Consider the following 13,855-nt stretch of genomic DNA (forward strand, 5'->3'; position numbering starts at 1 on the left):
ACCGAAAAAGAAAAGGTGGTTGTTCTGCCCTTTGGCTTGGGCCCTCCAGCCACTGGATAGCAGGGAAATAAAACCCTGGGCTCAGAGATGTGCAACTGCAGGAGCCCTCAGAAGCCAACCATTTTACGACCTTTTGAGATGATCTCCAAATTATCCAGTAAACATGGTTTATTAGAGAGACTGGAAGCTTCTCTAGGAAAGTCTCTAGGACTTTCAGAGTCAGACACTTCAGGACTTAAGAAATGCTTATGGACTTGACTTAGATGAGGTAACTGAAACCCCAAAGAGGAGGTGCCCAAACAAGGTCCGGGAGGTAAGAAGTAGCAAAGTCAACCTCGCAAGCCGAGATCTTTAAAAAAAAGAAATCACTAACACATATCTTAACATATATGACATATATTGGATTACTTGCTATCTAGGGGAGGAGGGGAAAATCTGGAACACAAAGGCTCTGCAAGGGTCATTGTTGAAAAATTATCCATGCATATGTTTTGAAAATAAAAAGTTTAAAAAAGGAGGGGCAGCTAGATGGCGGAGTGGATAGAGAGCTGGCCCTGAAGTCAGGAGGACCTGAATTGAAATTCTGCCTCAGACACTTAATGTCACTTAACCCCATTGCCTAGAAAGAAAGACAGAAAGAAAGAACGAAAGAAAGGAAATCACATAGATGGATATGCTGGAAAAGGACATTAATTCTAAACTTTATTCCAGTCTATTTAATAACTTCAAGGCAGGCTTGGGATTTGGGGGTGGGAAATGTTCAATATTTGGCCTAGTTACTACCAGTCTGACATCTACAATGAGAAGGCCTTTATTGGGTTCTGAATTTTCCACAAGTGCTCCGTTAAAAGGCTCAGCAAGCATTAAGCACCTACTAAGGTCTGGACATCTGGGTCCAGGGAATACTGAACAGGGATGGAGGGGCTGGGATGGAAGGAGGAGACTATCAGTAACTAAGGGAAATATAATTGCTTCATAAGTAATACTTGTCTTTTATAAATAGTGTTAATTGTCCAAAGTTCTTTACAGACAGTATCTCATCACACAGGGAGGCAAAAGCTACCAAAAGAATTATTTCCATTTTTCTAGAAGATGAGCCTGAGGTTCCAAGAGGTTCCAAGATTTGCCCAGATTACACAGCAAGTATATTCTGAATTCTCAGAGCAGATGCTAGGAGGTGGAAGTAGGGCTAATTATGACCCACCCTTTTGCTAGAAGTAGAATCCAAGGAGGCCAGCTCGGGAGCACAAGTCAGTTTGCCAAATTCACAAAGCAGTTTCAGAATAGGGGCTAAGACCCTTTGAGCTCCTTACCCTCAGGTTAGGCTCTAGTATATTAATGGGAGGACTGAGGTTAATCGTCTCTCTCCCACTTCCCATTTTACAGTTTGGCAAATTGAGGCTGGAGACGGGGAAATCCCAGGCTAAGCTTTTTAGGCCAGCCAGCTCCTCCAAAGCTTTTTTCTTAAAATCTGCCAGCTACAAAAAATCCCAAACAAACCATTAAGGGACTTCTTTGCAGTCATTAAAAATAAAGCACTTCCGAGGAACTACTTGTAAGCACGCACATGGCTTCCGTCAGTCCCATCCCAAACTTAGAACTAGAGGCCCTTCCTCCATCTCTCCCTTCCTCCCTTCCTCCCTTCCTCCCTTCCTTCCCCCAAGCGGGCTGAGCAGCAACTCACAGCTCGGCCCTGCCGGCCCAGAAAGGTATTTAACTACTGCTACAGCGTCTAATTACCGAGCTGGGGGCCCCAGGGGAGCTTAGCTCCGCGCAGGGGCCGCTGGGTCCAAGCTGGTTGGGAGGGCAGCGTGAGGGGCAGCCCAGGCCAGGGAGGGCACCACCAGGGGCGCCCCGGGCCCAGTGGGGACCCAGTTACAACAGAAAACCTTGGGAGGGGAAGAAAGGAAGGTTCTGGAAGACCAGAAGCAGTAGGAGATGGGCATCCTGCCCTCCTGCTCCTCCTCCTCTTTACCTTTACCCAGAAGCTGTGATCCCGGCCTCCAGATCACCTAGAGTCCAAACCTGATTTGCATCCCCCTTTGCATATATTTTCATACATTTTCCCAAGCTTGCAGAATAATCCAGCAACTAATTCCCGAATCTGGGAATGACTGGACTGGCCCGGACTCCCTTGGAATACTACCTAACTAACCAGATCTCCTGGCCTCTTCACAGGAGAATCGTATAGAGGGTGAGTAGAAAGGGTGCTGGCCTGGGAGTGGGGAAACCTGGGTTCCACATAAATCCCTGTAAAAGGGACTCACCAGGTCATTCCGATCAAGCCAGACCTCTGAATCGCCGATTCCTTCAAAGCTCAGCTCAAACCCCAGCCCTTACATGGAGCCGGGCTTCGGTGCCCCCACCCAGGAGTCCCTGTGAATTCTGACACATGCACGTGTTGTCTCCCTCACAAATCAGACGTAAACTCCACGAGGACAGAGCTTTTTGGGTTTGCCCTCAGTGCCAGCTACACGACTGCTTGATGACCAATGAGGAAACCACTTGCCCAAGGTGTGAGACATCCAAAGTGTCTTCCAGTTCTATTAATAATTCAGGCCACAAAGGGATGACCTAAGCCTAGGTTACCTGTGTCTGCCTGTCAGACCTTGCCAGGAAGAACACTGCCTCTTCCTTTAGAGAGAAGCAAAAGCAATTTATTCTCTTTGAACTTAAGTCCCCAGGGGCAGCTGGATGGCACAGCAGAGGCAGGAAGACCCGAGTTCAAATCCAGCCTCTAACACTTAAACATTTCTTAGCTGTGTTACCCTAGAAAAGTCAATTAATCCCAAATGCCTTGAAAAAATAAAGTCCCTGGCTCCAGCACCCTCTAACTAAGATGGCTTGCTCTGCCTCCTCATCTCCATCTCGAGTTTCCCTGGCTTCCTTCAAGACTTGGTTCAAGGCTCACCTTCTGCAGGCTTGTCCAGATGCTAGTACCTCCCTTTCAGATTACCAGCCACACATCTTGGATGGACCCAGAAACATAGTTTTCTCCTCCTCTACTGGCAATGTATGATTCTTAAAGAGACTTATATTTCTCTGATTTTCCAGCTCAGTACAGTCCCTGGCACATGTGAGTATTTAATAAAGGTTTGCCTATCGAACAGACTACTGACGTTCTTTCCCCACATCCCCCTAAACTCAGGGAAGGCAAGATATTATATACCTGAGCCAAGATGACTTCCAAAGTTAAAAATATTGCCCAACACATTTTAAGCTTATCCATTTCTTGCTAGTCTCAGCTCCTGGGCAGAGCCCCGCAAAGATCTCTAGTAGAATAGCCATTCTTGGAAGGCTGGGGTTTTTGTTTAGTTTTAGACTAGGTGTTGTGTATACAGTAGGTACTTAAATCCCATTGGGCTGGATCTAATGACTAGGTTGGTGAAGAGAGCACAAGATTTGGACATCTTGAACTGGATGTCTGCCCCATACACATCTTAAAATCAACAATTTCTCAACTCAAGTCATCATATTTCCTCTCCAAATCTTCCCCTCTTCCTAACCTGCCTAATTACCACTGAGGTTAGCCACTTACTTCCCAGTCATCGAAGCTCACAATCTACTATAGAACCCTTGACCCACCACTCTCATCCCCACATCCACCCAATCAGTTGCCGAGTTGTATCATTTCCATCTCCACAATATTTTTCCTGTATACCTGCCCAGTTACCCTGCTGCAGGCCTTGATTGTACCTCCTGCCTGGACTACTGAAATAGCTTTTGGAGGGGGTGAGGGTCTGCCTGCCTTAAAATTTTCCCCACTCTATTCCATTTTCCACTCGGCTGTTAAAATGATCTTCCAGTGAAGCTCTGATCATGCAATCCTCTCCTTCAATAAACTCCAGCGATTCCTTATTATCTCTGGGATAAAATATAAAATCCTGTATAACCTCTGAAGTTCTTCACAACCTGACCCCCTCCTTTTCAGTCTTCTTACATCTTTCTTCCTTTTGTGATCCAGGATACTCGAACTCCCCACTGGGGATATCTTACTGGCTGTTCCCCATACCCAGAATGCTCTCCTTCATCTGTATTTACTGCCTGCCTTCCAGTCTCACCCTAGAAGCCTTTTCCAGTTCCCCTGACTCTGTTAAGTTTAACCTAAATTAACCCTCTGAGATTATCCTGACTACATCTCGTACAGTTGGAGGGGGACTGGGAGCAAGTTACTTTACTTGGCCTCAGTTTCCCAATCCGTAAAGAAAATGGTAAGACTAGATGATATCCTTTCTAAGAGTAAGATTCTCTGATTTATAGAAAGCCTCTTCAGTCTTCCAAAGCAGACCTCAAGGGCCATCTCCTCCAGGGATCTTTGGAAGTTCATAGCCCCTGTCCCTTTTTTTGGAGGGGGAAGCACTAATCCACACAGCTCTCTAATTATTTTCTGTGTGAATCCCTAACTATGCTGAAATCCCCAGGGCCTCATCTAGCCTTTTCTTCTATTTCTCTTTCCAAACCTATCCCCACCCCCTCCAGGGCCTAACTGGGCCACGTGTTGAGTGAACACAACAATGGGAGAAAGCAGCACCCAGCTGGTCGGTAGGACCTAGGGGAACCCGGGGGATTCAATGAACTGCCTCCCAATAGGGGAGAGGACCCAGGCAGGATTTCCTCCTACCCTCATCCAGAGGTTGAGGTCTGGAAGGGCAGAATCTGGGCAGAGAGCTTGGCTTAAATGGAAGCTGGAAAGCAGCAAGCTTTGGGTCACTTCCCTTCCCCCTCTCTCAGTTTTCTGGGCTCAAACTGGGGAGGGGATAGAGGAGGGAGCTTTTTTCATTAGCCCCAACAGAAGCATAGCATCTAAGAGCCCAGAAATCAGCTTCATCTCCCCACCCCAGGACTTTGTGCCTTAAACTAGGAAGGGAAACTGCAGAGGGGGAGGGAGAAAGAGGTCAGGGCAAGAGAGCCCAAGCAGGAGCGCTGGGGCATCGTTGGCAGCAGATCCCACCCACCTGAGCTTGTCCTCAGGGATTCTGTACAGGGGAGGGCGCTCCCTTGGTCTGGCAGAGTGGGGAGAATCTGCTTTCCTACAGGAAGGAACTGCTCTGGTTCCAGGGCAGGGCTGTTTGCTCTCTCCTCCACCTTTGATCCTGCCCAGCAAGGTTATGCCCAGAGCTGGCAGGAAGATGGGGGGGCATTATCCAAGTCTTCATCTCACACAGGGGAAAACTTGGCCCGGGGCCAAGTCCTGGACAACTTCATCTCCATGGTTCCCCACAGAGAGGGGCAAATGGCACAGAGCGGTTAGCAAGAGGCATCTCATTCCCTGGGAAACCTCAGCCATAAGGACCCAGGGACCCCGGAGACCACCCAATCTAACTTTCAAATTTTAGTGGAGGGGCCCGAAGCCTAAACAAGCTCAATAATCTAAAGTCTGACAGGTAGTGAGCAACAGAGTTGGGGCTCTGATTTCAGAATCACTGCTCTTGTCACTGAGCACTGACCCCCCAATCCAGTGAAAGGGTTCTTCAAGTTAGGGTTTGTGAACTTAAAAAAAACCCCAAACATACTGAGTTTAGATTCTGGCGCAGCCATTAATCTATTATGTGGCCAGGAGGTACTTCCTTTCTCTAGCCCCGTGAAATGGGGAGAGCACCTGCCTTGTCTACCACATTGGGCTGCTTGGGAAGATCAAATGGGCCAATGACTGGGCAAGAAGTCTGGGAAATCTAAAGTGAATCAGATGGGCAGGCTGCTTGTTCCAAATTGCTGACGTTTGTGGTTTGGGTAGCCTTTGGAGGTTCCCTCCCTCCCTCTCCCTACACACAGATCCCAGGGGCCCCAGCTGGAAGCTCCACTTCTCCCCTTGGGCCCAAGCACATTCACACGTGCTCTCACTCTTCCTTCCCCAGTATTTTATTTTTAGGCCCGAATTTGACTTTAATCGTTACTTAGCGGATTCTATTTCCAGCCCACGGAGGGCAGCCCAAGGCAGGCAGGCAGTGATCTGTGGGGTGGAGGATGGGATGGGGGAGCCAGCCAGCTCACATACTACCCCAAAGGGAATCAGGAAATCCCAAAAGAAAGGAGGCAGAGAGGAAACTGAATCTCCCCCTTGGGAAAAGGGGCATTATAGTCACAGGGACTGTAAAGCTGACAGGGAATTCAGAAATCAGCTCAACTCGCTTCACGTATGTGGAAAGTGGGGCTTGGGGACCAGAAATGACTTGTTCAAAGTCACATAGTTAATAGAGGCACAATGCCCTCTGATCCACCTAGTTCCAGGACACACTGGATTTTGACCTGACCCACCTCTTATCCCCGTCAAAAAGCTGATCAGTGAATTAGTCAGAGCCTCAGAGGTGCCTCTTACCCTGATGTAGGGTAGCTCACCCCAATGTGGTCCTGAATATTCTAAAAGACAGAAGATGGACCTGGGAGAATACCCAGAAGGAATATGCTTTGGCCAAAGTTCCAGACATCAGGATTTAAGGCCGTAATCTTAGTCATAGCTCCGCAAGCTGATCTAGCTCATCAGTGCACTCTCTTTAAAGGAGAAAAAAACAAATTTAAATAGAAACAAAAGAGACCTTGTACATCATCCAGCCTGTGGGTCATACAGCAAATAAATACCAAAAGTGAGATCTGAACTTACTTCTGACCCCTAAGTTCAGAATTTTTATGCGTCCAGCCAAAGCTAGTCCTTTGGAGCCCCAAGTGTTCATGGGCCCCTGAGATTTCCTTGGGGACTATAGCCCCCTTAGCTCAGTGCCTTGGAGACTGACCGCTACTCCCTGGGAGACTGGCAAGAGAAAGATGCTGGCGGCTGCTCTCCATGTCTGCAGAGAGCAGAAGGGAAGGCACCTCTCCATGCAGCAAGGCGCGCTCAGGCTAGACCTGACCTGGCTGATGGGATGAACAGCAGGGCCAAGTCCTGGGCAGGGTTGGACAATTTCATCTCCATGGTTACAGATGGAAGGTCCCAGGTTGTCACATGTGGTTTAACTAAGAGCAACTAACTTTACGGGCCACAGATGTGAAAAGGCAGAGTGAGAAGTACTGTTCTTTGAGTCCCTGCCCATGCTTTCTGCCCCATGTGGCCACCTACCTTGCCCATCTCTAGAGCTGGTTCTTATAAGAAAGATATAATGGAACATGGGCCAAGTCGGGTTAAGTACTCGCCTTCTGGGGGATGACTTTTCAGGAGCGGGGGTACTGTTTCCTACTACAGACGGCAGAAGCAGCGAGTCCCTGCTTGGAGGCCAGAGAAAGTGGCTTTCTGTTCTTCCAACACAATGCCCTGACTTGGGATCTGTATGATCTAGCGCAGACAATCTCAAAATCACAATTCCCACCATAACCCCCCTATCCATAACGAGACAGAAAAGCAGAAAAAACTGGGGAGTGATGGAAAGGGAGAAGAAAAGAAGAGACCAGAGCTCCAGTCGGGTTGTCTGGGTCCCATCTTTTGAGCCTCTGACTTTCTTTCCACATAGCCCTTGGGATCTCTGTTCGTCAGGAAAAGAAACTGAGCTTGGGGCAGCCTTAGCCTCCAAGGAAGGCCAAGAATGGCCCCGGTTTTATATCAAAGGTTCAGGGTTCAGATACCTTTATACCCTGCCTTAAAAAGCGTTCTATCTCCCCCTGACGCTTTTAGCCAAAAAACCTCCAGGATGGTGGTAAGGAAGAGCCTGAACATTTCTCAGAGAGAAAACTGCCTCCTGCTCCAAGGATGATAGGAAGAGGGATGGGTTACGTCAGGACCAGCCCCAGCACACAAGTTGAAGGGGTCAGATGGAATCCCTGCTCTGATGTTTGCCGTTTCATCCAGCAAGTGACTTCACCAAGTTACAAAAGATGGGGGTTGAAATCACCTCTGATCCTTCCTTACTTTAGCAGATTGTGATAAAGCTAAATGAGTCACCCATGAAGATCTCTCCATTGAGGAAGGTCATATGCCCCAGCTAAACTAAAATGACCCACCCTCAACAGGAGATGCACACCGAGAAGCAGTTCAATAATGAGAACGAGTTGCACCGAACCCTCCACAATCCTTAGACTAGTTTCCCTTGTGACTAATTGCAACTGGCAAAGCAACCAGCTGGAGCTGAGCACTCAATACTGAAAAGAAGTGTCCTTTTGCCAGCCCACAGAGATTTAGGTCTTTACCCCCCACTAGCTCTGAAGAAATAATCTAATAATGTCCAGAGTTCACTTTATGTATCCCTAGGTCTTAACAACAACACTCTCTTTGGGGATTTGTTTCAGCCTCGAATCTGGTCCCTTTGGATAGAGAAATCTTTCCGTGCCCCCTTTCAGTAGTTAATGAGAGATGGACACTCTTCTTCCTCACTAGTGCCAGATGGAGACCTTCTGAGCCTTGACAAGACTGATGGAGATTTCCCAAGAGATCAAGCAACCATCCCCTGGGGATGGTGCTGACCGGATGTAGAAGGCTCCAGCTGCTTCCAGCCCACCAGGGCTCCCCCCCCTGCTATCAGCTCCTCCCCTTCATTTTAGATCTCCCATCTTATTTGGTGGGCTGGCATGGGGAAGGAGAAGGTGGGGCTTTCTCCCTGCCTTTCCCAAAGCTGGGACTCATATATTAAGCCAGCTTTCCACAAATTCCCAATGTGGCCACTTTAGGGGACAGGGAGACTGGCAGGATCAGAAGGGCAGAGTTCCATGAGGAGCTTCAGCTAGCAGAGGATGATGGTCTGGGACACAGGGAGCATAGGGCAGACGTATGGAATGAAGCCCAGGTGGAGACTGGATGTCCTAGACTGGCCTCAGGGGCTCCAGCATAGGTCCCGTGGGATGGGGAGGGGAGAAAGACAAGGACATGGCCCATGAGGAAAACTGGAAATGTTCCCACCTTCAGGCCCTTGAGCTTGGGAGTCTCATTCCCAAGTCTTGACAAAGCTGATAAAAGGAGGGGAGGACCACAGTTTTAGGGAAGTTTCCAGCCATTATCCTGAAAGATGAGGAGGAGAAGAGTTAATGGAACAGACTTATAAGAACTGGGAGTGAGGAATTTAAGTAACTTTGAACATGGATATTTGATTCTTCCCAATTCTCCTTTGAGGGAGAAACTGTCGCTTAGGACCAGCATCAGCCTCCAAGGAAGGCAAAGCTCTGTGCCAAAGCATCAGGGTCCAGACACCTCTAAACTACACCTCAAAAAGAACTAGTAGTGCTCCTTCTCCCTTGGACACTCACCAGAGACGGAGACAAAAGGCTCTTGAGAGATAAACGCTCTACATCCCTTTCTCCCGCATTACCCAAACTCTTCTTAGAGTTAGGTTTCCTTGCCAGGGAAATTTCCACATTTTTCTCTGACTCTACTATCAGCTGCTTCTCTAAGAGTTCTGAAATCCAGGTATCCTGAGGTGGTCATGGCAAAGGCACAAGGAATCCTTGTGTGGCTCCCTTACTGGCAGTATGCCCAGGGGCAAAAGCTACCCTACTGAACAGTCAGGTATGAATATGACATTTAACTAGAAAGTTAGGAGTCCCCCCCACCCCCGCCATGTTTCCTGGCTCCCCTTACCATCCCAAATGAAGGAGAAAGGGGGTGGGGAGAGGAAATATGAAACACTAAAAGCAACAATGAAGAAAGCGAAGGAACCAAGTCAGAGGGTTTCTAAGCAGCAAGAGCCCCTTGTTAGCTACAGCATCCTACCCCTCTATACCAGCTACTTCCTATATCCCCGAACACTAAGAATTCTCCTCCAGCATGGCCGGGCTCATGGGCAACTCTTACGGGCAAAAGTCTCTCCAAGGACTGCCAAGGGCAGCAAGGATCACCTCAGCAATTACTCCCCTTCCCCCCCCCCCAAAAAAAGCAAAATCTAATCACTACCTCCCCACATGGGCATCTTAGCCCTGGTGACAGAATGGATGCTTTGGAGACTAGAAGGAAAGACAACATGTAGGTCCCCAGAGCCCAGTACCCCAACAAGAGTAAGCAAGATCCAGGAACACCCTGGCCAATATCCCAGTCTGAGCCAGCTGAGCACATTCTCAAAACCACCTTTCTCCCCATGCCTTGATCTGCAGCCTGGCTGAGCACATGGTAAGACTCTCAGGGTCTGGCTTAGTCCATCTTGGCTACTGCCATCTCAAGGCAGTTTTGGTTTTAATTAGTTGCCCAGTGTGAGCAAGTAATTCAGTGTGTGACTGTGGCCAAGTCACTTTTGAACCTCAATTAGTGAAAATTGAGGCCTCATCTATCAAAAGCAGAAGATGGACTGGATTATCTCTGAATTGCTGTCCAGTTCTAAATCCTGGGATCCCAACTTTGGCCAAACACTTTTTCCTTTTTCCATGCCTCAGTTTACCCAAAAGTAGGATAAAGAGTTTGGTCTAAATGCTTCCTAAGGCCCCTTTTTGCCCTAATTCAATGACCCCAGTCCTGGATATCTAACACAGGCCTAGGCAGATGGAAGGAATCCAGACAGAAACGGGGTGGGGAAGGGGAGAAATACAATCCACACGTGCAAGACCAGCTCCCTCTAGGTGGTACAGGGGGCTTTGTTTCCAAGGCTGCTCTCTCTGGCTACCCAGGGATGCAGTCAGGGAGGCTGGTAGGCTGTAAAGAGAAGCCCCAGCCAGAGAAAGTATCTCCACCTCTTTCTTCAGTTGGAGGCGGGTGGGGGGTGTCAGATCAAGGAAACCAACCAGAGTCCTACCATATGGGCTGGGGACTTCGGCTACCGGCTGGGCAGCAAGGAGCATTGTCCCCAGGCCATCGTGAGCACCCCTGCTGTCAGGTTTCAGGCTCGGCCAGCAGGTTACGGTAATGGGGTAGAGGGTGGAGATTTGGGGGTGGTTGAAGGGGGAGGAGAAGACAGAGCTTTGGGCAGTTCTGGCAACCCCCCAGAGACGATGAAATGACACACACCCCCCCCCCTTTGGTCCCGTCTGACCCCACCCCATGCTGGAAGCTTAATTCCTCCTCCCTCCCTCCATCAGCCACATGCCCATCCTGCCCAGTCCCACTATGAAGAAAAGCTGGCATTCCCCTGGGTCTCCGCCCCATTCCTGCTCCTCCAATTCCGGGGCCGAGGCTCCAAGCCCTTGGGTGGAGGGAGATAAAAGGGTGGCGATCGGGAGTTTGTCAGACAGAGCCTCCTCAGCACCGGGGTTTTTCCCGGTCCTCACTCGAACCCCCGGGTAGGCCCCGGGGCAGTTGAGGATCCACAAACTTGGCGCTCCGCTGGCCCGCCCCACGGGCCCCGGGGCCCAGCTTGTTCCCCGGCTCTGCGAGGGTGACAGCAACTCCCGGGAGAATTCAAACCCTTCCTCGGCCCCCGGGTGGGGGAGGGGAGCGGACGCGGGGAGGGCGGGAGCCGGACGAGGACCAGCGGGTTCCGGGGCCGGCGGTCTCCACCCAGAGCCCCCAACGCGGGGCACTCACCTCTCTCCGAGCGCTGCGGTCCGGCCCACCTCGCCGCCGGCGACATCAGTGGGCTGCGGGGCGGTCCATGCGGCCGGGGGCTGGGGGGCTGGGGGGCGGGGGGCGTCCCCGGCAGGAGGGGCACAAAGGAGCGCAGGAGGGAAGGAGCGGGAAGCGGCCGGGAGAGCCCGAGCGCCGGGACGAGGCGAGGGGACCGCCGCGCGGCCCGGGGCGGGGAGGGAGGAGGAGGAAACAATGTAGCCGCCGCGGCCCCAGGAGAGTTCCGCTTCCGAACGCCGCCGCCGCCGCCGCCGAGCTTCGCTTTCGGAACGCAGCGCCCGCCGCCCGAGCAGCCCGACCCAAAACCTTCGATTACGGAACGCTGCGGCTCCCGGCCCTTCCAGGCGGCCCAGGCGGCGAGGGGCCGGAGCGGGGGGAGTGCGGGAGGGAGGCAGGGACCGACCGACGGCTCCTGGCCGGACTAGAGGCCGGCGGCAGCCCCCACCCCGGGAGCGCGGCGGGAGGGGCGGGGCGGGGCGGGGCGGGGGAGGGGGAAGGGCGGCGGCGCGCGCGCGTCTCTGCAGCGGTGGCCGCCCCCTCCCCAGTGCTTCTGGCTCAGCTGCAAGGAAGCTCGCAGGCCCGGCCGGAGGAAGCGGAGCCCGGATCCCTCCGCCCGCAGCAGCGCGCCTGCGCCAATGGGCCGGACCCGGCCGCGGACCGGCCGCGAGCGGGGAGGCTGTGCCACCTGCCGGACGCGGCGGGCATGGCGTGGGGGTGTGTCCGGTCCCGGCCCTTTCTGCCCAGCATCACGGTCTGGCCGCGGACCCATTGGCTGTTGGGCGCTTGAAATGGGGAGCCGCGCCGGAGGCCGAGCGGGGCCCGAGGGGTGGCGGCTCTGAGGCGGGGAGCCGCGGCCGCCGCCGGTCCCAGGACCGTCTCTGCCCCGGGCCTGCGAAGTGGTGAGTGGGCGTCCGCCCGAGGGGCTCCCTCTGGCAGCTCCGGGTCAGGCTCCGCTGGGGCCTGGGGCGGGCGAGCCCCTTCTTCGCGTCGCGTCGTTAAAAGTGAATGACCCGAGACCGCCCCAGGACAGGCTTGTGGGAGCCAAGGGGTAAAGGTCCTCGCTCGTGCAACCTGCGGGGTCAGTCGGTGAACTAAGCACGGAATTCTGCTCCGGGCCCGGCCCCGGGCTGAGCCTGGGAGCGTAAGAAAGGCGAAAGTCAGCCCTTGCGCCCAAGGAACGCTAATGCTTAACCGGCCGCGCGCTCTGGTGGAAGAAGCTTTGTGTTGTTTCAGCCCAGAAACCAAATTAGGAGACACGAGCAGGTATTGGGAAGAAGAGAAAGTTCTCTCCAATAATTGGGGAAATCCAAAAGTGGAATGGGGTGAGGGCGGGTGGAAGGGGCTGCACGAGCGGTTGATGTCCTCCTCTCTTTGGGGGGAGGGTCTACAATCAGGAACACTGGTTGATCTCTTGTCCAGTATGTCCTAGAAAGGATTCTTGCTCAGGAGTGAATTACTCTAGGTGACCCCCAAAATCCTGTGGTTTACATGGAGGAGATGAGATTCAAGGTTAACAGCATAGACAGGCTAAATTGGCCATAATCGTCCAAGGTCAGGAGCTAAGATCGAGGCGCTATGGGAAAGGCTTCTTAAAGAAAGTGGGACTTTTGTTGAGACTTGAAGGAAGCCGGGTTTGGAACAAAAAACTATGTACACTGGATTCTAAGGATGGAATGAAACTGAGGAATAGCCTTCACTGATCAGGTTGACAGCAATGACAGTATGTGGAGAAGAGGATCCCTTTACCTCGATATAAATAAACTAAAGGATTCTTGGAGGGCTGGGTTCCCTGACCCTTAATAATCTAGAGGGTCACCCGATTTTATTAAGAGAAAGAGGTCTTCTCCTTTCTCCCTCCCAGGCTAGGGGAAAGTAGCCCTACCATAGATAACTTCCCTGTCTCCTCAGAAGATGACTTTCAGCAGCCAGGTGACACAGTAAGCGGAGCACCTGCCCATCTGCCCTAGAATAAGGAGAACCTGGGTTCAAATTTGGCCTCAGACACTTACTAGTTGTGTGACCTCGGGCAAATCATTTAACCCCAATGGGAAGATGAAGATGATGATGATGATTACAATTTAGAGGCTCCAAGAGTCAAGGTGGAATCAACCCTGTCCTTCACAGTTGCCATAGTAACTATCCTTTTGTGTAGATCTGAGGAGTTACCCCTTTTCTGAAACCTTCTTTGGCCCCTTGTGACCAGTCTCCTTAGCCTGCACAATCTGCCTCCAGTCTATCTCTTTAGACTAGTTTTCTCCTTATTTTCCTTCACACATTGCATTTTAGCCAAACTGACAATTAGTTCTGATTTTGCCCCTGCTGTTTCCTGCTGTATATTTGTTCAGTTTAGTTTCTAATTCTTCTTGGAACATCCCTGCCTCTTCAAGAACCACTCAGGGACCACCTCTGCCAGGAGGTCCTTCTGTATCTTCCCTCAACTAAAAGTGATCTCAA

General features: G+C 51.4%; 1 protein-coding gene across 1 annotated transcript in view; it reads right to left on the reverse strand.

Annotated features, from left to right (window-relative positions):
• CSK (C-terminal Src kinase) overlaps window positions 1-11,966 on the reverse strand; it is a 38,440-nt gene extending 26,474 nt beyond the window's left edge. Inside the window, exon 1 of the mRNA XM_003754977.3 lies at window positions 11,363-11,966. The gene's annotated coding sequence lies outside the window, so the exon portion shown is untranslated. The remainder of the gene's footprint in view (window positions 1-11,362) is intronic.
• Window positions 11,967-13,855: the final 1,889 nt, after the last annotated feature.

The sequence above is a fragment of the Sarcophilus harrisii genome, chromosome 2, assembly GCF_902635505.1.
Source record: "Sarcophilus harrisii chromosome 2, mSarHar1.11, whole genome shotgun sequence".
Taxonomy (NCBI): Eukaryota; Metazoa; Chordata; class Mammalia; order Dasyuromorphia; family Dasyuridae; genus Sarcophilus; species Sarcophilus harrisii.